Raw genomic sequence first — 27,140 nt, 5'->3', positions numbered from 1 at the left:
ATTTTTCTAGGTTAGAAGGATACATTTTTTTAAATTGTGACATCTTGCTTTTTCAGTGCTAAAGTAACTCATTTCTCCCTTCACATCCTAAGCCATCCATATGTCTCAGAATTTAGTGATTTGCTAAACAATTATCCTTCAAAAATAGATGAGACATTGTAGAAAATAATACCTTATTTGAGTTTAATATAAAAAAACCATGAGTCAAATGTAGTGAATTTTCTCTCTCAGTCCAAGAACTTTTAGATACATTCTGTCCCCTAGATCCCTGCTTCCCAGAAAGCTTTAATCAACTCATTCCAAGTGATTTCAGGTTGAAGCAAATAATAGATTAAGGAAAAGAATTAGGCCTCCATCTTTAACATGTGTGAGAGTACTTATATAATCTCCAAAGAATCTACTAAAAGTATTCAGGATGGACTATCCTTCATTTAAGAGAAAATTCCATTAGTTAATAGAAAGGTAGAGTTATTGAACTATAGATTATATATGTGTGTATGCGCATATATATGCACACACACACACACACACACACACACACACACACACACACATATATATATATATATATACATATATGGAGAGAGAGAAACTGTGAGTACATATATACCCAAAGAAGACTGACATTTGCTATTACAGAAACCCTTTTCTCTGTAGTAGCTAAAAATAAGATTGGATTAACTATTTTTATACCATAAAACAAGTTTTAGCAAATTTTACAATTAAAATTTTGCTTATCATTCTGTTGTGAAGGATTTTTTTAGATATAAAGCTTAGAAACTCTTTTTGGAACACGCATCATTATAATACTATGTCTCCTTTTATGGGATTATATTGATGAAATCCACAGATCGATATGGAGTCTCTAATGTCCAACAACCCCACATAATCTGGAATATAAGGAGACACAATAAATCTAATAAAGTGAATTTAATTAAAATTTTAATTGATCCAAACAATGTAAATAAGATTTTTAACTGATGAGATTTATTAGAATGTAAACTGCACATGGGCAAGTACTTTGTTTTAACAACTCTATTCTCAATACCTAAATTGATGCATAGCCCAAATTTTAATATGGATCTCTTGAGTGCATGTTGAATAATGAATATCTGGCAACTTTTCCCTCTTAACATGTATTAGGTTATGGTCTTTAATTGTGAGATATAAGACAAAGATTGTAAAGAACATTATTGTTAACTGAAGAAAATGTTTTCTTATTCTCCTTTTCTTTATCATGTCAGGAATTGTTGTCTGCCTATCTTCCAAGCCAGCCCTTTGAGTTGCCCAATTTCTTTTAGCAAATGTCATTTTCTACTTAAAGTTCTCAGAGACAAGTTTTGTTGTTGAAAGATAAGAAGCCCAACAGATAAAGTATCCTCTTGTTCCTTAGAGCCCAGAGGAGGTTTTGTCTCAGGAACACAGTCTAGACTTTATAGCTAGGGCCCCTGTCTGGTCTTTATTTCAACTTTCTTTCCTTAGAGCAGGGGAAAGGGGTCTAGAAGAAAATTAGGATGAATTGTGAATATGAAGCTAATAATACTTTGTACTTTCCTTGGAACTTTCATTTCCCACAGAGCTCAAAATGTTTTACAAACCTAGCATTTTATTCTGTGGCTATTATTCCAAGGATATTACACTTGAGAATATGTATTTCTAGAAAAATGGCCAATGAATTGTTACATTGAATAGAAACTGAAGCAAGCTTTTATTCTGACCCATAACTAAAACAAAAATATTTTACCGACTTGATGATATTAATAATCATGAGGGTTGTATTTTAATACTACATGCATTCATTATAGAAAAAGAGCTCTAAAATCTGTTCTCCATTTTTTTCAACTACTCAGATCTTTAAATGAAAGTCCAAGGCATGTCTATTTTTAGTATTCTTTTGAAAGGTATTGTTTTGACATTTTTGACTGTTTATAGTGATTATTTCAGTGTTTATTTCTTTTGAATAATGGAATAGCATAACATAAAATGAAAATAACCATCTTTTATGCCTCCATTTCTAAAAATATAAACAATTTTGAGCTAAAGACAACATAGAAAAAAATCACATAAATATGAGTTCTATGGGCTGGCGTTGTAGCTCAGTGGTAGCATGCTCACGTAAACATGCGAGGCCCTGGGTTTGATCATCAGAACCACATAAAAATAAATAAAAAATAAAATAAAGTTACTGTGTCCAATTACAACTAAAAAATAAATATTAACAAATATGAGTTCTAGGACTTGATCAATTTAGACATTAATTTCAAAAACTCATTTTGGCCTCCTCCTCCCCCAGCATGGTCTATAAATCTTTATCTTTATTTCATGTGTGTGATCAAAAATAGAAGTAAAAATCAATTATAGTTCCATGATTTCTGGAATAAGCAGCCCCCAAGAGGGTCCCCAGAGACCTCTGTCCCTTGGTATTCACAAACTCACTGTAGGTCCACTCCCACTCTACACTAGGGCAGCCTTTTGTGACCAATAACATTTAAGGAATGGTATTCTACTTCTGGAAGTAGGTTATAAGTCTGCAGCCACACTAGGTGCGCTCTCTCTCTCTCTCTCTCTCTCTCTCTCTCTCTCTAGTTATACCTAATAGTGGGGTTCATTGTGACATATTCATGAATGCCTAAAACAAGATTTGCTCCATTTCAATCCCCAGTACTTCTTCTTTCCCTTCTTTCCCCCATCCCCTTCTTCTAATATACTGGTCTTCCTTCTATTTATTGTTTTTTAATTGGTGAATATAGATATATATGAAAGTGGAATCCATTGTGATATATTGATACATGTACATAGCATAATTTGGTCAATTTCAGGTGACAGTTCTTCCCCTTTCTCTCTCCTCCTCTGTCCCTTTGGACCCCTTCCTCTACTCTACTGTTCTCCTTCTATATTCATATGATCCCCCTTTTTATTTCTTATGACTTTCTGTCTTCCACAGATGAGAGACAACATTTTACCTTTGACTTTCTGCATTTGACTTATTTCACTTATTGTGATGTTCTCAAGGCCCATTCATTTACCAGCACATGCCATAATTTCATTCATCTTATGGCTGAGTAGAACTCCATTGTGCATATATACCATATTTTATTCATCCAGTCATCTGTTGAAGTATATGCAGGCTGTTTCCAAAATACAATCGCTATGGAAATTCCTCAAAAGATTGAAAATGGAACCACCACATGACCCGACCCGTCTATTCCACTCTATTAATAGTTTTTTAACTAACTTAAAACTTCAGTAAGTTTGTATGCATTTTTGAACATCCAAATATCTTCTCTTTAAAAAAAAAGTTACTTTAAACGAAATGGATTTCTCTGTCATAAAATCTAATGTATCATAATATTTACAATATTTAGTTGTTCCCCTCATACACATTAATGTGGCATGAACTATTCATATATAGTCTGCTTCTAAACATTCCAATTTTGAAATGGAATGTTTAAACGGTCTGTGTTTTAATGTAGCGCATACCTCCAAAGATGATCTGTCTTGGCTTTGCTTTGGTGGACATAAGGTTAAAGTGCAGTTCTCATGATGCCATAGTGTGATGAGGGCTGTTAGGAATTCTAGTACAGATGACCCAATGGAGTGAGAGGGACTGATTCCATCTGCCACAAATATATAGAACCAGTAAAAGCTGTCCATTGTAGGTCTTCTCAGATGTAATATATTGCACCTTGAGGATAGGAAAAGATTCAGCATTCACAGTAAAAAATGGAGGTTAGCAGTGAGAGGTGAATAAGATGCCAGGAAGAAAAAAGATATTTGTATTTAAAATATATTTATCATTTTGAATAGGATACCTCTTTTTGATGGTTGAGTTCTTAGATGATGAAGTAAAACCCTGGATATTTGGAGGATGTTGTCAGGAAACAACCAAAACAAAAGAGAAGCAATCAATTTTCTTTAAAATGCAAAGTATCTCTGGATGCATCATCTTTGAGCTTTCCATTGTGACTCAGTGACTCACATTATACCCAACCATAGCCTTGTGTTTTCTCCAAATTTGAGAGGACAGTATATGACTCATTGACAGACAATGGCAAACTCTCCCCAAGATAGCAGGGAGCAGGACAAACAAACATCTGGGAAATAAGTTGAAAAGAACTAATTGATGAGTTAGCCTGCCACTGTCCACCTCCAGCTGTACACCTCTTCCTCTGATGTTTATTTGTTCTTTAGATAAAGAAAAATTTATTATGCATAATAGGAATAACACCCTTAGGTTGCTAGGGCAGCATTCTCAACCTCACAGAAGGTTATATATTTTCCTATCCCAAGCAAAGCTAAAATGCACTGATTCATTGTTGTGGATAATGTTGTTATTTTAAATTCTGGTAATTTATATCTTTCTTTTAAACTAGAGAATGACAAAATCACAGTATATTTCACATTTGGCCGTATTAACATTAAGATTTCTATAATGAAATCAAAGTTTGAATTTTATCTGAATCTTAAATACCTAACCTTCCACTTTTATGCAGATCTCTTTGTTATTTTTATATCTTTGTCTTTATCTTCATATAAGTTGCTTTCATCTGATCAGAATTGAAATTAAAAAAGAATGTAGTATGTTCTCCCTTATGTTTCAAAGTGATGGTGTACATATCTGAGTCTTTTTTGTTTCTAGTTAGTTATCTTTCAGTAGGAATGATGAATACATTTTGCTTTTTATAAGATTCCAATACAAGTCCTATCTTTCTGAACAATACTCTATGGTTTTTCATATTTAATAATGTATATTTATAAAGTAAAAAATTGAATACCATTCACTGGTAAGGAAATTGTTGTAATTCTTGAAACTTTCAGTTTTACCACACCAGTTAGGCATGACTGTCCAGTGAAAAATCTACATTTCACACAACATATTTATATTCTTACTCAATGATTTTCACTTCAGATTACAGAAAGCAGTAATATACGAAAATTCCCAATGTGTGCTGTCTTCAAAATAGTTTACTTCAAGAAAATTGTTGATTATAATGATTTTCTCTAAAGAGACTGCCATTATTGATATGGTTAGGCGTGTGTGTGTGTGTGTGTGTGTGTGTGTGAGAGAGAGAGAGAGAGAGAGAGAGAGAGAGAGATTTACAATAATAAAATCTTAGTCCTTAGCATCTTTGGCATTCTTGGAATATTCCAAGAATGGAATATTCCAAACTATATGGAAACTATATTCCATATAGTTTCATGGCTATAGAGCCAATCCCTCTTAGTATCTTTGACAAACCAAAATCTACTTCTTGCACAAACATTTTCATGTTTTACACTTAAAAAAGATATTGATTTAGCATCAACTATTTTCCAGATACTGCATTATCACTGCAGTTATCAAAATGAACTGTGTGTGTCAGTTCTCAGAGAAGTCTCTTTCTCCTTGTAGAAATGATCCAATAAGCAAATAACTATATAATGGTGTGCTATGTGTTGCAATGGTATCAGATCATAGAAAGCAGAAAAAGATTACCTCTTCTTTGAAAAGTCAAAAAATATTTCAGGAAAAAGAAAACAATATATGAGCTAGATCCCAAATAATTTTTGCCACATCATCAAACAATACAGGAGACAGTGTAGACCAAGTAAGTATAAGAAAGAGCAAATGATGAGAAGTGCGAGTGTGTGTGATAATCTAAATAGTACAGTTTTCAGAACATGCATGCAAGATAAATAAAGTGATTGGAAGGACGAAAGATGGCATCTGAAATACATTACCTATAGGATTGTGAAGGGCTGAAATGTGGTTCAGAGTTTGGACATTATCTACCAGATGATAGGGATCACTAAAGTTTTCTACAGAGAGAAGGACATCTCATTTTGCATTTTAGAAAGACTTTTGTTTGTTTATTTGTTTTTGTTTTTTGACAGCAAAAAAAAAAAAGGATGAGCATTAAATTTGAGAACTTGAACCATGGATATCATCCAGATACTTCCTTTTCGCATACATAGGTGGAAGCTAAAACAGTCAATCTCAGAAGTAGAGTGGGATCATGTTAATAAAGGGTGGGAAAGGCACTGGGGCTGGGAGGATGGAGGTGATGGAGGGGGCATGACTAATGGGCCCAGGGGTGTAGGAGGAAGAATAACAGCTAATGTTCCTTATCACAGCCATGGTGGTTGACAATATTTAATTGTATATTGCAAAACAGCTACTAGAGGATTCTGAATGCTCTCAAGACAGAGAAATGATAACTACTCAAGGTGATGCTGATTACTACACATTATGTAAGTGTACTAATATATCATTTTGTTCTCCATAAATATAGACAATTATCTATCAATTAAAAATAAAAATACTGTTTTGAAATACTTATATAGAGGTCTACATGTACATATGTATTTTTGTTTGTATGTAATTTGTTATATATTTATATTTATTCATTTGTAAAATAATAGAATTCTCTATCTAATCATTTTCCAGACAACATGTGTTCATTTTGTTCAATTATTTATCAGGTAACATGATTTTCACCTTATCATCTTGATGGCTCTGCTCCAGATATGCTCTACTTTCTCAAAGTTCTTAAAACCAGATACTCAAAATTTTATGATTTTATTGATTCATACTTTCTATTTCTAAATATATTTTATGTTGGATACTCCGATTTCCTACAGTGAGAAAATAATACTTCCTATTCTGTTTTGAATTTACTCACAATGCTTACTTTTTCTCTTGGTCTTCCTCAAATTGTCTAGCATAAAACATACAGTAGAACAAAGCAAATTATAAAGTGAATAGTTACAGCAAGTGGAATAGTTCATCTACATCACCATACATCATAATATTAATAAAATAGAATTTAAAAACTATAAATCAGCTATTTTTGACAAAGATAAGTATAATGAGCATACTCAGTATTTCTGTAATTCCAAATAATCTTAGATTTTTATTATTAAACACTTTAATGTTTTCAATTATACATGGCAGGAATTAGTTTGTAACCAAAATGTACAATGTTTCCAGTTAAGACCTCTAAAAGTAAAAAATAAAGCTAAAATATTAAATGTTTCATTTCAACTTAAAGTGACCAAGGTAAAATACCACATTTAAGACAGCTAGCTTTGTTTGTAGGCCACTGACTAAGTATTTTGAAATTAATTTGAAGTAAAATTTCTGCTGGATATACATTGAACTCTCTACATTTTAACACCTTTCTTCTTCAGCCAAAACCATTCAGCTTGGCGTACATTTCTTTTCCCATCTATTACATCTCCTTCTGACTTTAAAAAAGTTATTTTTTAATAGGTATTACTACTGAGAAACTGTAGCTGATGGTTTCATAATTATATTTTCTACGGACAGCTGACACTTTCCAGACAAAAATACCCATCATTGAACTATTAATACTGATATCTCTTGATATTTGCTGTTAAAGATGACGGAACTATCATAGATATGTAGTATTTGTCTTCGATTATGGCTGTGAGAAAGGCACAGAAGTTTTCATTTCAAGGGAGCAATTAGCGAAATGCATGGCATCTTAATTTCTCAATGTGCTCAATAGCAAAGGAGGACATCTGGCTGTAAGCAGGCCAACATGCAATCAAATTAACATTATGAGAATACCACTGGCTATTCCCATTTTCTTCCCAACATAAGCTATTTTTGAAATCTTTGTAGTTTGACATATGATCATTTTATTTAGATTCTCAGCCAGGAATTTCATCTCCAAAGGACATTAGAGTCACTCTGGCTTGGAAAAATGACACTCTGTCCTAGCAAATCTGGGTAGGTTTGGTCTAGCAAAGTAGAGAGAAGGTGTCCTAGTGAGGCTTATTCAGTGTAGTCTCAGGCTCTTTGTTTCAGAGGGATGAGTCTATCCATTTTCTAAAAGATAGGGACAAGGTTATCCTTTCAAACAGAAGTGAGGCTTTTAGCCTCCATTAGTCTTTGTGGTGTCTTACAATATTTCTAGCATGTACTATCTCTGCAGGGAATGAGGCAGCTGGTAATGAGACCAGACTCTCATGAGCAAGAGTAATAGTGAAAAGCATAATCAATATTAGAAACACATCTATGCAATCAATGAAATTAGCATATTTTCTAAGATAATATGTAATGATTTAGACTTTTAAATAAATGTGATATATATGAAATCATATTACTTTACAAATGACAATTCTTTAATAAATATTTTAACTATGCTTTTCAGCATTTGATGAGTCCATCCATTTTCAATATATAAAAATGAAAATGGTTACTTGTTTTATTATAATAGCAAACCACTTAAATGAAAGTACACAATTATAAATTTCCTACTAACTGAGGTTCCAAGTCCCTTTCTCTAGAGAATAACACTCTCACTAGCTTCTTGTATGTTTTTTTTTCAAAAATTCTGTATGCAGTTATAATTAGTTGTGGTATGATATTTTTAATGTTTTTCTAATTTTAATTATTAATAGTACATTTAATACTTCAAACTTATTTTATTTTTATTGTTACTATGCCAAAAAAATATAAAAAACAAGATTTTTTCAATGCAACATGAGTAGAAATAACTACTTTGAGTTTTATTTTCACAAAAGATTATTAGATTTAATTCCAAGATATAAAGTGAGCATTGGGATTTCAGGAATAGAATAAAAGAATAATGATCTTTTATTAATTAATTTTGACCTATATGCTTTTAATGCATCAATATGAAAAAGTCAAGTCTGACTTTAGGAAACTTGATATGAAGAAGCTAAAAATCAAGGCGAATACCCCATCTTAAGAGTATGTTGATCTATAAATTAAAAAGATGACAAAAGTTAGGGGAAAATAAATCTCCATGTAGTTAGTTTTCAAGAAAAAACAAGTGCATAGTACTAATACTATGTCAGAAAGTTAGTGGTTATTCCAAACAGAGAACTAACTATTGATTTAAATCTGGTTATATGTAAAAGTAATTTCTCTGTTTAATATGAAGTAAGTTTCTATCATTTGTGCCAAGATTTTTCCCACACATTCGTATCACTTATTGGAAAGAAAATTCCAAATCAACATTTACAGGAAATGGAGAAAAATAAAGAAACATGGGAGACTGAAGAATGTTCAGGGTTGAACGTGTGAGGTGCTCTCAAAGGGGAAGAGTGGGAGGTACATAGAGCAAGTCCATAAGAGCAATAAAGTGCCTTTTTTCATTGCCATTCTCAAGCAAAATTGGAGCACAAGCTATCTCTTTTCAATGTTGATCTAAGGCTCAGAGAGTGACAGTCTTTTCCCTGGTGGTCTCTCACTCTTCTTCCCAATCCTTCCCTACTCCAGAGACCATAATTACTCTCTTTTAGAACATATGATTTGAGAGTATATGTACCAAAAGAATATAACTGATTTATCTTCTAGTCCATTTAGGACTCTAATATGAAAATATTGTTGAAAAGGTGAATAAAGAAGTTGACAATCATGAATATAGTTTGGGAATCATTAATAATAAAAGTTTCAGACACTCAAAAAAACAAAAAAAAATGATTTATGATTTTTCTCGAATAATACTTGTGGCATGAATACTTATTAAATTTTAAGCAAACCAAGACATGTAGTTTGACATATGTAATTCTTGTAATTCTCTGTAATTCTTGAAAATATCAAATACATTTTATTCACTTTGGAAGCATAAGAAAAATTTAAATTATTAAGGAATTGTCAATAAAAACAACTGGAAAATATGATTATATAATGCTTAAATATTTAAGAAGTCTGATCAGAATAAAAATATCCAATAATAAGTTTAAGGTTGAGGTGCAACAAAAGTATGAAAACATTATTTATGTTGGTGGTTATAATTGAAGAATTTTGTGCTGTGTTACATTCAGCATTTTTATCTTTTAGTTATTAGACTAAACTCTTCAGATAATACAAATAAACTGCTTACAGTGTTCAGTATGAACAATGAAAAGGCAGAGAATGAGGAAAGTTCTTTGTTCAGTTGGGGAAGATTTTAAATTGCTAAAGAAACTGAGAGCCAGATTGGTGAAAAGAGAGCCAAGGAAATGAAATAACAGGATACAATGAGATAAGAAAGTGTTATAAGAAAACGAATGCATGACATTCTACCAAAAAGAGTCATGATAGAACAAAAACTCATACAGATTTACAGTTTTGCTCCCCCCAAATTCTGAATATCTGCATAGCTTAGGCAATCAAACAATCAGTGTAGGTCAATAATACCAAATTTTCAAATGTCAATGGAAGTATTTCATTATCATGTTTGCCTATTCTTGGCTAAGAAGGCAATTTCAAAGAGCCTGTGCTTAGAACAAGTTGAATACATGAAAATGTATTTCAATTAGAGTCTACTTCTATTTGTACTGGCATTACTGATTTAAAAGAAGAAATGTTAGTACATCTATTTGTTACACTGTTGCCAGTTCATTAAAATGATGTTTGACTTTGTAGACTTTTCATCTGTATATATTTGATGTTTAAATCTTAAACTCAACTATATAAAAGTTCTTTTAGTACTACGTGCCTTCACAAAACATATGGAGTATGTAATCAGGATTTACAATTGTATTAAAATTATACAAACTTTCCAGGAGCATTGGCGGTGTAACATCTGTAATTCTAGTGGCTTGGGAGGTTGAGGCAGGAGGACTGAAAGTTTGAAAACAGCCTCAACAAATTAGTGAAGCTGTAGAAAACCTAGTGAGGCCCTTTCTCAAAATAAAAAAAAAAAAAAATGAAAAGGGCTAGAAATGTGGCTCAGTGGTTAAGCACCTTTGGGTTCATTTCCCAGTACCAAAAAAAAAAAAAAAAAAAAAAAAATTTATACAAACTAAAACAACTTGGTTTGGATGACTTGGTTTGGATGGTTATATTACACCTGCTACTTTTTCTAATAATTCAATATTTTATAAGCCATGCTATAGATCATTAGCATAGAAAAAGTTAAGCTAGAAATGGCAGCTTAACTTACAAATTTAATATATAATAATTGCAATAAACATTTTTAAGTCCCTTTTCCTAAAGCTCTTGGTTCAAATTAATAAGTAAAATTCCATATCTGTTCATACTTAACCAAAAATATCAAATATATTGTTCAGTTGTAGGGTCTCTGGAGTGAGTTGATTTATTTTCCTGGAACAAAACAGTAAATTAAATAGTCTTCTGTATAAGAAATTTGACATATTTAAATTAAAATTCTTTAGAGGATTGAAAAAGAGGAAACAAATATGTAGGTTTAATAAGAATTGTTTTTACTTCCAACTGGAAATATCTCAATTGATTTGCCAAGAAATGGAGCACAAAGGACCAATGTACTCTGACTACTAATTACAAACAGTAGAAAATTTCAAAATATGTCATAGGACCACAAACCAATATTTCTGTAATTCCTGATGGCTCTAGGCTGGTAATCTTATTAACACAATAGTGTGCAATAACTTTTTGTTGAATTAGAATATAGCAAGGTTTAAGTTTTATGCTTAGTTAGGTTAGCCTTACTTACCTAAAATCTCCACACTTCAGTTCAGCAATTATTCTTCTATGTCATTCAAAACAGTCAATTATTAAGCATTAAAAGAAAAAAAAAGAAGAGGAAGAAAAAGATGATCTTATTTTGTCTTAGTAGGTTCACAAAGAGGTGATATATTGAAAAGTTAAATTTAAGAGCTTCTCATGACTTCACCAAATTTCATCATTTCTGAATCATTAAGCTGCTTTGGATTCCAGAATCTTTAGTTCTTTCTTCTGATGAAGACTTATCTGAAGTTTCTCCATTTCCTTTTTTAGCCCCAATTTAAGTTCAATTCCATTGATTATGGCTTTATTTATCCCTGAGATAAGTCAGACTCTAGAAAGAATTTCTCTTGGAGTTATTTTGGTCTTTCCTTTACAGTACCCATTACAATTGCAATACAGTGTAGTTATCTGCTAATATCCTTTGCCAAGTAGACAATAGTAGTGATAGTAGTAGTCTTGGTTTAGGTCTAGAACCAAAAACTGTCTTATAAGTGCTGTCTTATTGCTGTTTCTCCATACATGATAGATTCTTTAAAACATACTATATAGAGTGAATATCCATTACAATTTCACATTTAATTAAATAGTATGCATGAGTTTTGTTACCATTTATATAAGAAGCAATTCTGCAGAGTGTCTGTTCATGGTCACATGGACCATTTTATAACTGATAATCAGTTATAAAATAAATATCTTCATAAAGTAAACATTTCCCAATATTCTCTCCAGCATATTGAAAAATCATTTCATATTTTTTATGGATAATGTGCGTTTGCTAAACGTAGACCCTTTCTACTTTTAGAAATACAATAAAGTCTCTTTTCTAAGAATCAACACTTGTGGCTGTTAAATAATGCATTTAGTACAATAGAAAAACATGCAATGGAAGTTTTATCAGCATGAACTCCATGTAAATATTATTTATTAAGTAGGTTAATTCTAGTCACAACTGTACATATTGTTATTCATAGCAGTCTAATATTCACCTTTAATGATTGTTATTATAGAAGAGAAAAATGATTAATAAGGACATTAGATGAAAAAGGAATGATTATCCATCTAAAATTTTATGGTAAAATGTTTATTTGTTTTAGAAACAAATTTGGGGATTTAGTGTTTTGATTATAATTCAATATTTATTTGGGGGAAAATGATGAAATTCTCAAAAATGTAAAAATGTAAACATATACATTGTGTTGATGCTGAGAAAACTAGTAAGCCTAAACTTAATTTAGAATATAATAGATTAACAAGAATAATGAATTATAACAATGATACTAAAATAGGTGCAAATTATCAGCATTCCAGAGCCCCAAAGTGAAAATTACTTGAGAAATTATGAAATTAAAATATGTCAAACTCTTATTGTCAAATATATATGCCTTGAGAATACATGTTTCACAGATTAATTTTTAGAGCAGTATTTTTTTAGTGTGAGCCAATGATCTTCAAGCGTAAGGTTTTCAACACATCACAATTAAGTGTTTCATTTGCAAATATGAAAAACATCAGAAATAACCTTAGATATTCTGTAGATACTTTTTTTCTTATTTTCTTAAGCAGGATGCCCTGGCATGGCTTAAGATGTAGGCCTGAAGCCAAGATAAGAGACCACCAGATTAAGACCTGAAAGGTGGGGAGGAATGGACCTTAACGGTCAAGGTCCTGCCTGGCAGAGGGGCAAGCATCTGGGGAGGGCTGTCAGATAAACAACTGATTTGTCAAAGAGATAAATCTCTTTTATTCCAGAGAGAAATGGAGGGAAGAAAGAAACAAAAATACAAGGAAATATTTTAGAAAAATCTTTCTTGTGCCCATTTACAAATCTTCTGTACTGTGTCTGTACCTAATTCTCTAAAGTCAAATCTTTCCCAGTCTAGATGAAATAGAGTCCAGTTAATGTTCACTCGCTCCAAGCTAGTCATGCCTTCAATTTTTTTTTTTTTTTTTTTTGTACAACAATAAGAAAGTAAAGGAGATATTTGCTCTTGAAACTGTAGGGAAGCAGTAGGATAACTATGAAATAATAATTTGAAGAAAAATAAATAGAGTCATAAAAGTCAGAAGTAGTACATAAGAGTAAAATGCACGCATTCTTACAAAATGTTGCATCGTTTTCTCAAAGCTTGGCAAAGAAAACAGCAATAAGCAAGGAAAATGCAGCAAATCTGGTATTCTAATCTATTTGCTAAGGCTTTCAAAGGAACAACACAGGGGGAAACTTTATAATACAGCAACCAAGTCATATACAGCCAGATCTCAGCAATTTACCTTTCAAGAGGGCAGAAAATAAAGAGGAAAAAAAAATCAAGTGTGAAAGGTAAATACTCAAAAGACTGCTTTTACCTACAGATCTACAAATATCGCTGAAGTGGAGTCAGATGCTTGGCATTTCTGTTCATACTTGACTCCACTCCAGTGTAGTGCTTTGAGAGAATGCAGAACAACAGGCACAGGGCAGATTATGCATAATGGCCGGGCACACATGGCAGCCGAGCCTGCTTGCTGAGTGCCGTGTGCCATGCACTTGGCATATAGAGGCACAGTCTATGAAAATGACTGTGAGGCTCATCAACTTAAAAGGAAGGCAGAGAATTTAGACAGAGTTCAGGGTAGAATGACAACAATAATGGAGACCTCTAAGGAAACATTAAATACAGTCATTAGCCTGGAGAAATCTGAGATGCTGCATATTTATCGATCTTTAAACAAATGATGACTTATCCCTCTCTAAGGAAAGAAGTCCATACGTTTTAGTCCATTGGGCATCACAAAAAGGAAATGAATTTAAATCACACTATATTTAAGGTAGACATAAAAAGATATTTCCAGGAAGAGAGAGAGAGAGAGAGAGAGAGAGAGAGAGAGAGGTATTTAAAACAAAAATTAACTTTCTCCGGAGGTCATTAAATGGATGCCATCTTAATTGGGTTAAGCCTAATGCCTCTAATTTTCTATCACGTTTCCTTCAGTACTATCATATTACTGCTTCTGTTATTTGGCATTATAACAAATTACATTTTTATTATGATGGGATAGATTTCTTTGGAATGCCTTTCACTTCTCTTAATATGTGTAAAACATTCAAAGAATAAAATAAAAATGGCTTATGTCTTTTTCTTTGTTCTTTCTTGTAGAGATATTTTAGGGAAGATACTTATTTCCACATTGATTTTTCACTTTTAGAAAACGTTAGGACAGTTTGTTCCTAGGAAGACTAAAACCTGGGAGAAAATGAAATAATATTCCAAGTTCTCATTAATCCAATTTTATATAAAGTTTAAAAACATCATTCCAGTCCCCACTAGGGCAATGGAAAGAAGTTTTGGGGAGGACTCACTGCACTGTGCCCTTCCCCAAGATGGGTATATCTGAGGATACTAGTCTAGCAAGTGGGATCACTCAGATGTGTGGGCAGAGATGAATCAGAAATCTTCCAACTTAAATAATATTTTTCTGAAGGCTAAAAAAACAAATGATTTTTTAAATTTTTTAATTAAGCTCTATTTTCAGGAACTTTTATTGTAGTTATGTTGCTGCTAAACCCAGTCTCACAATTCAAGGAGAAAATAGAAAAACTATTCATGTTATTAAAAAAAATAAAAAATCCAAGACCGAGACCACTTAAGTTGAACAAAGTTTACTTGAGCAAGAAAAAGTTTCTAGAGCCAGGCCACATTTCAGGACAAAAATGGGTAAGAATGTTATACCCCACCATGTGTATAGGTTATACTTACACCTAGAGAAAAGGAAGTGACACAGAAACGACCAGATTTGCTGCAGTAAGCATGCTGCTCATGGACATGGCCTACGGGCAGCCAGTTATTGGTTGAAGCTCAGCTGCTGTGATTAACTGAGACTCAGTTGCTTAGTCATAAGAATATACTCTACTTGGAGGTAGGACTTAGTTGGAGGAAGTAGGTCACTAAGGTGTGCACTGGATGGGATTATCTGACTCCTTCCACTCTCTCTCTCCACTTTCCCCATTGTCATGAGCCAAGCAACTTTCCTCCAGCATGCCCCTCTGCCATGAAGTTGTTTCTCCCCTCAGGACCAGAGCAATGGAGTCACCCAACCATGAACTGAACCTCTGAAACTGTGAGCCCAAAAAAAACTTTCCTCCTCGAAATTGTTCTTGTCAGGTATTTTGTAAATGGCAATGAAAAGCTGACTAATAGCCAAGATTTTTTAAACATATGTGAGCAGCTGTATCTCCTATAATCTTGCTAAATTTCATGCCTTCCACCCCCAGAAATCATTTTGGTCAACCTGTAATGAAACGCCTTAATCTGTATGTATAACCAGTACCCCAAGCAATTATGAGAAAGTCCTCCAATAACCACACTTTTGAGAAATATTACATTGTCCCATGTCAACAACAAATGCTAATGAGCTCATATGAAATTTTAACAATCTAGTCCTTTAGAAAAGTGGGCTGCAAGCAATCTCTTTTCATTACTGGTTTACAGGCAGGTATAATACAAATAGCTATTAATTTTCCATTTAAAACATTATTTATTGATAAAAACAATTCACAGGAAAAAAACTTCAAATGCCATGTGAAGTGTGAAAATATTTTAACCATTAATTTCATAGCGCTATTTCTACTAAAGTTATCTGGGATATTATTATTCAATAGTTTTTTTATCATGGTAAATAATAAATCTACTAAAGTAAAGATTTTGTAAGATGGATGATGGTAGACCAAAAGCAGTAAAACCATTATTCTAGTAAAATTTGGCATTCACTCTACTCAAGAGGTGCAAATTTTGTTTTGTGAAGATGGAAGAACTAAATATTAGCAGAGGTTATGTCTGAAAAATCATTACTGAAGTATCTATAATTATTATTAAATTTTCAAGAAGCATGGAGGTATTCTGAACACTATATTACCACATCACTTTCTTGTCCAAAATCCTTCTAGGATTCTTTCCAATTTGCCTGCAGAATTAAGTTCATTCTCCTCAGCTTTTTGGTTTAAGCATTCTGTGATGTGGGACTGATTTACTCTTTGATTTTTATCTCCACATATATAATAGCACCACACATGCACTCTCATGCTTGTTTCCAATAAGGCAATGTTTCCCACAGGATGTCCCCAAGAACTCTAATTTCAGGATACTAATAGGTGTTATATTTTAACAACAACCACCACCACAAAAAAGTCTCTAAGGTCAAATGCATTTGGGAAATGATCTGATAAGCAAATTTAATCACATTCCTTTTCTATAATTCTCAGAATTTTTAGGATTCTAAGGTGAATTAAAAATAGCCAGGGTGTGGATGTGGAGTGAAACGTTTCCCAAGTGATTTTCTTTTTTCATGAAATGTCTTGTTTTTCATGTAGTATCTATTGAGAATAGTGTTCTGAAGAAATAGGCTTTGGAAAATTGAGATGGCAGAAGAGCATGGGATTTGGAATCTGATATTCTGTGGGTCAAATATTAGATACAACACTCATCAATGACTCAACCCTAGACCAGTTAATCTGCAGATTTGTGGGCTTTTGCCGAGAGAGAGAGAGAGAGAGAGAGAGAGAGAGAGAGAGAGAGAGAGAGAGAGAGAGATTGAAGTTGATTGATTTATGTTTAACTTAGAAGGTCATTGCAATAATTTAATAAGAAAACATATATTAAACACTTACTATTGATCCTTGCCGTATTTTAAATGATCAGAAAGTAAGAATGAAACTCTTCAGATTGCTGGATTTTTTTGGAGCTCTTGGCTTTTGGATGTGGTAGAACTTGGAGAATCTCTTTCTTCTATGTGTCCCATTCTTTTTAATAAATGGATTAATACATGCTGAAAACTTTTTAATGTAATTTTTACCTCTCTTTCTGCCTTTTGTAATCCTTCCATCCTTCAAATTTACCTTCTCTATGCAGGCTTCCTTTTATCTTGACAACTAAAATTACATCTCCCCTGTTTATATTATAGTGGAAATTTTTCTTGCACTGTTATTTCATACAAACCTTATTGTATTAATAGTTTCTAATTTCTGTGTGTGCAAACAACAATTATTGTTGGACCAGTATAAGAATTTTTAATTGACCTAAATGCATTAATACTAGAGAAATATATTCTCTAGGAAAACCAGAAGGAGCAAGAATCTCTTTTCTTAACAATGTAGCTGAGTGTTGATTCCTGATCCATATTTTTAATAAAATTTTAATTATCTTGTTTTGGTGTTTAGTGAGTGAAGCAAAACTCGGCTTGTTGATGCCTATTTTGTTAAATTTCCATCATTGGTGGTCCAATATTCTCTTCCATAATTCTGACACTTTTTCTTTTGGGGTTCTCAAGAAATATGTAAGTTCTGTCTTTTTCTGAATTTAATGTAAAATATATTTGGCTGCATTCAAAAGCTGCAAGTTTGTTTACAAAATTAAAATTCTTTTTCTAATTTGCAGCTAAAATGTCAGTGCTGAGAAGCTACATAACAGATCGGATGAAAATGTGGCTGTTTGGTTAAGCACTCAGGTTAAAAATCTTGGGTTCAACATTTATTTATGTATGAAGTTTAGAAAGTTTAAGCATATCTCAATTTTGTTATTTCTAGAAAGGGCTAACACCACTTCATAGAATTACTATAAATATTTAATAAAATAACTGGTATATGCTACTTATGGGGAAAGGCATATTTGATATATTTGTATAAACAGTTTTATTATGACAAAATGCACAAACATTATTAATAAGGCTTAATTTGAATATTTTGAAATAGATTTGGTGCTATTTTCATAGCTTTACTTGTTTCCATATAATTCAGAAAATAACAAGTCATTAATCATTCCACGTACAGATTGAAATGGTTGGATTTCCAGAGTCTTACTCAGTGATATCCCCAGATATCAGCTCACAAACTGGATCTTTATAATGACCCTCTTAGTAATAATTATGGACTAAAGTAATTTCTTTGGAAATAATTTTTTGTTTACTCTTCTTTTTGTGTTGTAATAAAAAGTCTCAATTTATCAAATAGAGAGCAATAGGAATAAATTTCACACCTCAAAGAGAGAAAAGTATGAGGACATGAAGGCATTTTAGTGGAAACTATTTCAATGTAAAGCCTTGTTGGATATTTTCACATTTCAAGATCCACTATCCCCCAAGTGCATGAATGATAGTGAAACCCAAATTTATTACAGGACAGGACCAAAGCCAAAGTTTGCCTAAGTGCTAATTATAAGGTCTATAAGGTTGCATTGATTTCACATCACCCCTCAGTTGAGGGTTCCCACTTGTTCTCTGAGACACCAAAGAAACCACATTTTGTGCTTACCAAAACTAATTTCTGGTTTTAATAGTGGCTTCATTGGGGCTTTAGTTGAAACAAAAATAGTCAAGGAAGAAAACAAAAGAGAATGTATGGATGCTTCTGAGGAAGAGGAAGGAATTGCCATAAAATCAAAGAGTAGAAACACCCATTTATTTGAATTGAGAAAACAATTTCTTTTTTATTGATGTTTTAAAACATAAATGACAGCAGAATGCATTACAATTCTTATTACACATATACAGCACAATTTTTTATATCTCTGGTTATATATAAAGTCTGTTGACACCAATTCATGTCTTCATACATGTACTTTGGATAATGATGTCCATCACATTCCATCATCCTTGCTAACCCCCTTCGCCACCCCCCCCCATTGTATATAAAAAATAATCAGTTTGGGGGCTGGAATTGTGGCACAGTGGTGAAGTGCTTGCCTAGCACATGTGAGGCATTGGGTCTGATCCTCAGCACCATATGGAAATGGATAAATAGGGACATGGTATCCATCTACAACTAAAAATAGATTTAAAATAATTATAATAATAATCAGTTTGAAGCATTTTCCATTGAAGATTCTACACTTATCTCATTGGAATATGTACTTACGGTTTTACATATTTTAATTTTATATAAAACATAAGTAAAAATTTATGTTAATATATTTTCTATAAGACAGAAGTCAGCTTTCTTAGAAAATATCAAATTCAGTAAAAAATAAAAGCAATACTAATGACTTGTTTTTAAGTGTATATTTTAAACTTAATCAAAATGTGCAAATTTTTTTTTTTACCTGATAGTGAAGTTCCCTTGGTAACTAGGGAGAGAAAAATGATTATTTCTGGGGAAGTAACATTCCCCGATGGAGAGGCAGTGTGTATCAGGTCTGCATTCTCTGCTTGCACTAGAATTACCAGCTGAACACTGCTTTCTACCTGATGCCAGCAATGACTTTAAGCCACCTTCTACTTTGGCACAGTTGTTTTAGGTTGGGTATTCTTCCATTAGGCCATAACTCTGCACTACACTTTTATTTTAGGTCAATGGTATCTTCCTAGGTCATACAAATTCGGGTTTCTTCAGAAAACAAGTGTAGTGATTTATTTATTTATTTATTTATTTATTTATTTATTTGCAGGAGTCACATCATTTATGACAAAGGAATAGTGATTTATTTATTTATTTATTTATTTATTTATTTATTTGCAGGAGTCATATCATTTATGACAAAGGAAAAGTGTAACCACATAGAAACCTCTATAGACTGGAAATGTGCTCTGAAGCAGAAAAGTGAAGAGGGAATAAAAATAATAGCATCTCCAGAGGAAGTGACCTTGCTTGATTGGATTTGTATCAGTGTTCCCTCCACAGTCACCCACTCCCTGCCTTCAACACATTTCACACATGTACTCCCCCATCCCTGTGCTTCTGTTGTATTCCAACTTTGTACTGTGATCCAGCTGGATTCCAACCAATCTGCAGTTATTTTTGGTAATGGCTTACCTATTTAGGAGCTGGAGCTAATATTTTGTTTTCTCTGAAAAAAAACTTGTTCTTGTTTATAGCTATGTTCTCAGGGTAGGACTTCTCTTCTGATACAAGCTTCTTCCTTGCCTCCTACTCAACCTCATAGCTCAATTGCAACTGGCCTCTTCTGATCAAATTGTCTGTCACTTGGCCATCATTAAGTGAGCAGGTAAGTACCTGACCAGCAACAAGCAGGTCATAGTATTGTACTCCCTTGCTTGGCCAAATGCATTCTTCTTGATGTTTTGTTTGTTAGTTTGTTTTGCATAGTTCTTAACTTGGGACAAGAAAAATAGAGATAATTCTTAGTCCATATCTCATTTTAAAATCTAAGAAATGTGAACTTGGGAACTTGTAGTCCCAAGTAGCTATATTGAAGTGATCAATGTTAGAGAACACAAATGTCATACAGAAAGAATAGAAATGAGGGGATGGGGAGAAATTGAGAGAGATTGAGAGATTGTAGTAGGATGTTTATAATGCTGGTTTCAGTCATCTATGAGACCTAATTAAAACTTTTCAACTCATTATATTAACTAATAATGTTCTATTTTCTCTAAATAGGTTCAAAACAGATTCCTGAGTTAGAAGTTAAACTAAAGAAAATTAATGTGTCACTATTACTTGTTAAAGACAGTATACCATATTTGAGTAGTCATTACTAGAGCAGAATTTCAAATTCCTTGGAGCATTGACAATATTTTTGTTTCTTTTCATCCCTTCTGGAAACACTACACAAAAGGGAATTCAATAAACTCTTGTTGGTGGACCTGAGAAGACAGAATAGTACAGTTGCTTCTAACTTTTTGAAGTTGTATCTTGCAACTCTAATCAAATTCCAGCAATGATAGTAATAAGCAGCAAAGGGTAGTGTTATGGTTTGGATATGAGTCATCCCCCAAAAGCTTATGTGTGAGACAATGTGAAAGGGTTCAGAGGGAAAATTATTGGGTTGTGATAGAGTTAATCCAATCAATGAATTAACCACCAGATTGAGCAGTAATTGAAGGCAGGTAGGGTGTGGATGGAGGAGGTGGGGCATTGAGGGTGTGGCTTTGGGGTATATATTTGTATCTAGATAGTAGAGTCTCTTTCTCTGCTTCCTAATCATCATGTGTGTTGCTTCCCTCTACCACACTCTTCTACCATGATGTTCAGCCTCACCTTGAGCCCTGAGGTATGGAGTTGTCTATGGATTGAGACCTCTGAAACCAAATACACTTTCACTCCTCTGTAGTAGTTCTGGTCAGATCTTTCAATGATAGCAGTGAAAAAGCTGACTAAAACAGGTTGACATATTATAGTTCACCTTGTCTCCAATAAAAACAATATATTTGGTATCTGGATAAAACAAAGAGATTATATAGAAGCATTACTGGAACAAATTCTCTGGGTTTTCCACTAAGGAAACTGAGTTATATGGAAGATTAGACAACATGCTAATATATACACAGATATAGTCAAAATAAGGATCTAAAAATCTAGTTCACTCAAACTTGATTTTCTCTGATCACATCTTGGAACCTCTCTTAATAGTCATATGAACTATTAATATAAAGTTCCTGAGAGTTTTATTATTTTTTAGGTGTCTTCATCCCTGCCATATATTTATGTGGATCAAATAAATTGTTACTTATCAGCATATGTAAACTAGAGGACTTACATTAATTATTAAATTTCCTACAAAAATATGTTTGATCTGTATGTATCAAAGTTGTTCTTATTTCTGGGTAAATCTTATTTTTAAATGAGATGATGATTAATAAGGAAACAGAGAAAGGGAAACGACAGCTTTCCTTTCCAGTCATAGAATGGATGGGGTATCAAACACGGATAAAGGGGCACTAAGGCCTGTAAAAAAATGAAATGGTAGAAGATTCTGATCTATTCTCTTAGCTTTTTCCTATTGTGATACCTTTGGAATGAAATCATATAGCAATTTCACTTTGATCATGTCAGAGTACTAAGTCATATTGATTACTCCTACTGGGGTAGAAATCCTGTTTCTAATTGCACACCTGGCCTTTAAGAGTTCAAATTCTCCTTGTTATGACATTGTAGAATATATGAAGTATACACAAAATTGGCTGCTTGATACCCTTATTTGCATATGAAAAGAGGATTTTTCCTTTGCTTTGATAAAAAGTGTTTTTTTTCTGAGATCAGGAATAAAATGGTAGGATATGGGAGTAGTTTTGACAATTTGAACTTTTTTCTTTACAAAGATTATAAGGAAGAGGAAAGCGGTAAAGATTAAAAACTTTTGTTGTCAAGTTAAAAATGAGAAAGTCAACAAAACACTCAAACTACTAAGTGGATAATTGTCTGTTCTATAGTGTATTTCACCATTGGGAGGTCGATTGCCCTTGGCTGTGCTTCTTCACAGGTGATTTTTAGATTTTTTTTCAGAAACTCTTCCATATCTGAATTTCATTTTTTCTTGCTGGTACCCATTCTGACATACTTAAGATTTGTGGATACTTAATGATTTCTGATTCATTCATGTAAAATTGAAGTTGAAACCATTGAAGCACCATGTTGGCTTGCCTAAAGATGTGGAACATGTTATTTTTATGTTCGTCACCAGTGTGTCTTGAAAATAGGCACACAATCTCATTAAATATAATACTGTTTTACAATTGCATGGAAATCCATATTGTGGGGAAAAATGAAAGGATATGAAACATAAAGTAATTTGAGGTCAGTACATTGAAATTTATTTTTATTTATTTTATTTTTTTGTACCAGAGTTTGAACCCAGAGGTGTGCTACCACTGAGCAACATCCCCAGTCCTTCTTTTTATATGTTTTTTTTTTTTTTTTTATTTTGAGACAGGACCTCCCTAAGTTGCTAGGGCTCTCCGTATATTGCCGAGGCTGGTCTTGAACTTGCAATCCTCTTCCCTCATCCTTCTGAGTCACTGGGATTACAGGCATGTGCCCACACGCCTGGCATTGAAGTCATAGATTTTAAATACCATCCCTGTATTCTTAAACATTGTGAATTTTATGAACTTCACTTACAGTGTAGATTTTAGCAGGTAATATTATTGACTAAACAGTATTTGGGGAAATTTTTTGAGATAATATCTGAAAAGTACTTAATAAATAGTGACACCTGGGCTGAGGTTGTGGCTCAGTGATAGGGTGCTTGCCTCACACATATCAGGCACTGGGATTCATCCTCAGGACCACATAAAAAATAAATAAAATAAAGGCATTGTGTTCATCTATTTAAAAAAAATAAATAGTGATACCTTACCTGCCTTTATATGAAAGTATCCACAGAAAGTGATATTTGTAAATATTCTAGTGACAGAAGAACTATAGGTATTAATTTAGAAATTGAATTTTTATGTTTGACTAATTGAAATCTAGGAAACCTAAAAGCTTATACATGGAGTTGATTTTGTCTGATTCTTAGTTATCTAGAATTTATCACTCAATGACAGACATAATAAAATATGTTCTTGAATATTTTTGTATTCTTTTGAGAGTTTAATTTTTCCTGGAAGCTAGTTGTCACTTGCATATTATCAGATTATTTTCATCTTTCAAATCCATCTTTTAAGTGATTTTCTTTCCCTCTCCCCACCCTCATACTTCTTTTAGGGCAGATGTAGAGTAGACTTTTTTCTAATGTTGATTAATCCCCTCACCTAAAGTGTGGTTAACCCAGGATATCTACTGAATGCTCATGTATTTAACAAGGTGGGAAGTAAAAAATTCCCAGGCCTATGTGAGCTCTAAAAATTTTCTATCTTACAACCCCATAGTAATTTTTCTTTCTTTACAAGATATGCTTGTCTGGCCTTATGGAGTTTCATCCTATGCATGCACAAGCGCTGTTCAGCCAGATCCAGGGAAACTGTTTTGCAAATGTTTGTATCTCTCTCTCTCTCTCTCTCTCCATTTCCTTCCTCTTAGGTATTCTACTCAATTTGAGCTGCCTTGACTTCCACAAACTCTAATCTGTCTCCTGACACAGTTTAATTACTGACATATTCAAACTTGGAATTTTATTTCCATTGATTAATGAGAGACTGAAATACCAGATAAATAATAATTATAACCTCTACTTATTTTAACTTCACTATTTTAAAAATATTATTTAGTACATTAATTTTAAAATAATAGTTACATAAAAGATTTTCTTAAATATTGGAAATAAATAGTTCAAAAGGGACTGGCAGTCTTAAGCAAGTTGCCCCAAGAACAGAACAGAGTAGGAGGTTTATTTCAAGAAAACTGTGCACCTAGTGACATTTAAGAAATAGTATTTTTTAACATAAGGGTGTGGCTTTAAAACTAAATGAAGATAAATGTAATCATGAACTAATAATAAGTTATTATTTCTAAATTAACAAGTCACTCAAGTCTTTTCTATATGAAAATACAAAATTACTTTGAAATTTAAATGTACTATTGAAGATTTCATTGGCATGATAGCCTTTATATTACTAAATTTAGGCTCTATGTCACCACTTATCATCTAGAGACATTTTTCTCTTTTATAAGTTTCCTGAAGTTTCTATTTAATTCTATAAGTACTAAAATATTGATTTATGAATTTATTTATTTATTTTATTAAGACATGCTTTTTTATTAAGCAAAAAAAAATATTATTTATTAAACTGTATTCCAAGAAGGGTAAAACAGGAATATAATGGAGGCCCACCACTGAAAAGCTAATAGTTCAGATTAAAATACAGAAAAGTAAATTGGAATTATAGTTGAATGTCTTGCTGTCAACAGAGCAACTAAGTTGGCTTTAAAGAAGAGACTACATGATCTTTTAGATCATTTAAGTGTGTCTTCAAAACACAAATAGAATATTTGTGTGTGTGTGTTTGTGTGTGTAATGCTTGCTGCACACATCTTGGTAATGAAGTAATACAAATACGTAAGAATAATTAAGAATTCAGTGCTTCACCTTAAATATTACAGAATCTACAATCCATTCAATACTAGTATGGTGGTTCTGACTTTTGTAATATTTTCATAGTCACAATATACTGTTACTTTTATAGAAATGATTACTATAAATAACTTTTTCTTTGAAGACATTTGAGTCAAAGACAACTTTTAAAACAGCTTCTAGAAAAAATGAAACTCATAAAATGGAAATTTAAGTTTGTCTTAGTCAAGAAAGGACATATACAGGTAATGTAGAATTGCATCAAAAAGTTTGGATAAGTGATAACAAACAACAAAGAACTGAAAATATCAAAGTAGCAAAAAGTAAAATGAATAATAAAGCAATGGACATGCGGCATTTTCAAAGAACTAAATTTCGTATTTTTGAGAAGATTTCTTTCTGGTATTGAGAGTTACACATGAGCTCACAGGATATAAAAGTTTTAATGTCTCTATTCACAAAACACAATAAAGTTCATTGTCCAAAATGTGCTGAAACTTTGGCACGTATGAATAGCTTTATTCTACTTTCATGCAATGGATGAATTGTAGTTTATATAATTAACATAACTAGAGTGTAGCTCAATGAGTGTAACTGTGTATTGGGAAGAAAGCAGCAACAAAGGGAGAATGTCCACCTAGATGTTAGGAGATGTAAAAAAAGCAGACTGTATCACCATTCTGAGGCCTTATCCTGTCATTATCACTGGCCAGGTATTTGACCTTCAGTCTGTCACCTAATCTACCTAGAAATGCACTGCTCCATCTGAAAACCAAGGGACAGGGCTCTATGAGATCTGTGTTCCCTTTGAGTTCTAAAATTCTATGATGCAATAATTTTCATTGCCTGATGGGTAAATATATGATCTTTGCTCATAAAACTACTGTGTCTGATAACACTGAGCATTTTTTTACATCTAATTAATGCCCTAAATATCTTAAAATATATGGAGAAACATTCTCACAGTGTAAGGATATAAAATGGGTTTTTTGGCAAATGAGGACCCAGGAGAATATAAGTTATGACTCACCTAACACAGGAGACATTCTAAAACTTAATTATCATGATTTACCCTTCAAGTAGGGGAGTAACTGAAATCTTTTACGATCCACTAGTCAATAGCAGGACACAAGTTTATAAATAGCTGCCAATAAATATAATCATAAATTTAAAGGCATTCCTCCTTCTTAGGGAAATGGGTGATAACAGAATTAATTCAAGATTATTCCAAAATAATTATTAAGGAATCCTTCTTATTACTGATACTTGATTTTAGCAAATTAAGTTTGTAGGCTTTTTTTGTTTGTGTATTTTTTTGAGAGAGAAAGCATATGCAAATATAAAGGAAGAAGTAGCCCCAAACTGGAAAAGAATACCATTAATAGCCTCCTTAACAAGAAATGCAACAAAGGCCTAGAGACTAAGTCTGCAGCTGCAGTTAGCACTCCATTGCTGAGCTATGATGGACAATACTGGTACTGTACCGATTCAGGCTAAATTAATGCTGATGGGTTTTGTTTCAAAAGACAAAAAAAAAAGTATGAAACAACTTCAGTTCTCACTAAACTGAATCTGAGATCCTATCTGTTCAGATTTCATGCTCTAAGAAGAAAAAAACTCAAGTTAGAAACAAACCTCTTTCATTCTAATATTATTGAGAGATCGATCAAAAAAAAAGACTAGATAAAATCCTCTGAATTTTATTCAACTTGAGCAACTTGAAATGATGAAACTGCCATCATTTTGCAGTGTCTAGGGCAGCCTGCATTTCTAAGGAAGTCTATGAATGAAGCAGTGAGTGGGAGTTAGATATGACCAAGATACTTCTTACTCTTGCCATCATCTGAGTAGTGAACTACACAATTTAAGGGTTATAATTAAGAATTCCAATATATTATTCGATTTTGCTAAAGGCAAAGAAGTGATCTGCATTAATGAAAAAACCTAGAGGCATGTCTTTCCTTTTCATT

The sequence above is a fragment of the Marmota monax genome, unplaced genomic scaffold (genome assembly GCF_021218885.2).
Source record: "Marmota monax isolate L192 unplaced genomic scaffold, Marmota_monax_Labrador192_F-V1.1 WCK01_AAM20220418_F8-fsc00007, whole genome shotgun sequence".
In the NCBI taxonomy this organism is placed as follows: Eukaryota; Metazoa; Chordata; class Mammalia; order Rodentia; family Sciuridae; genus Marmota; species Marmota monax.
The sequence above is the reverse complement of the archived record's forward strand: the minus strand, read 5'-3'. Positions refer to the sequence as shown.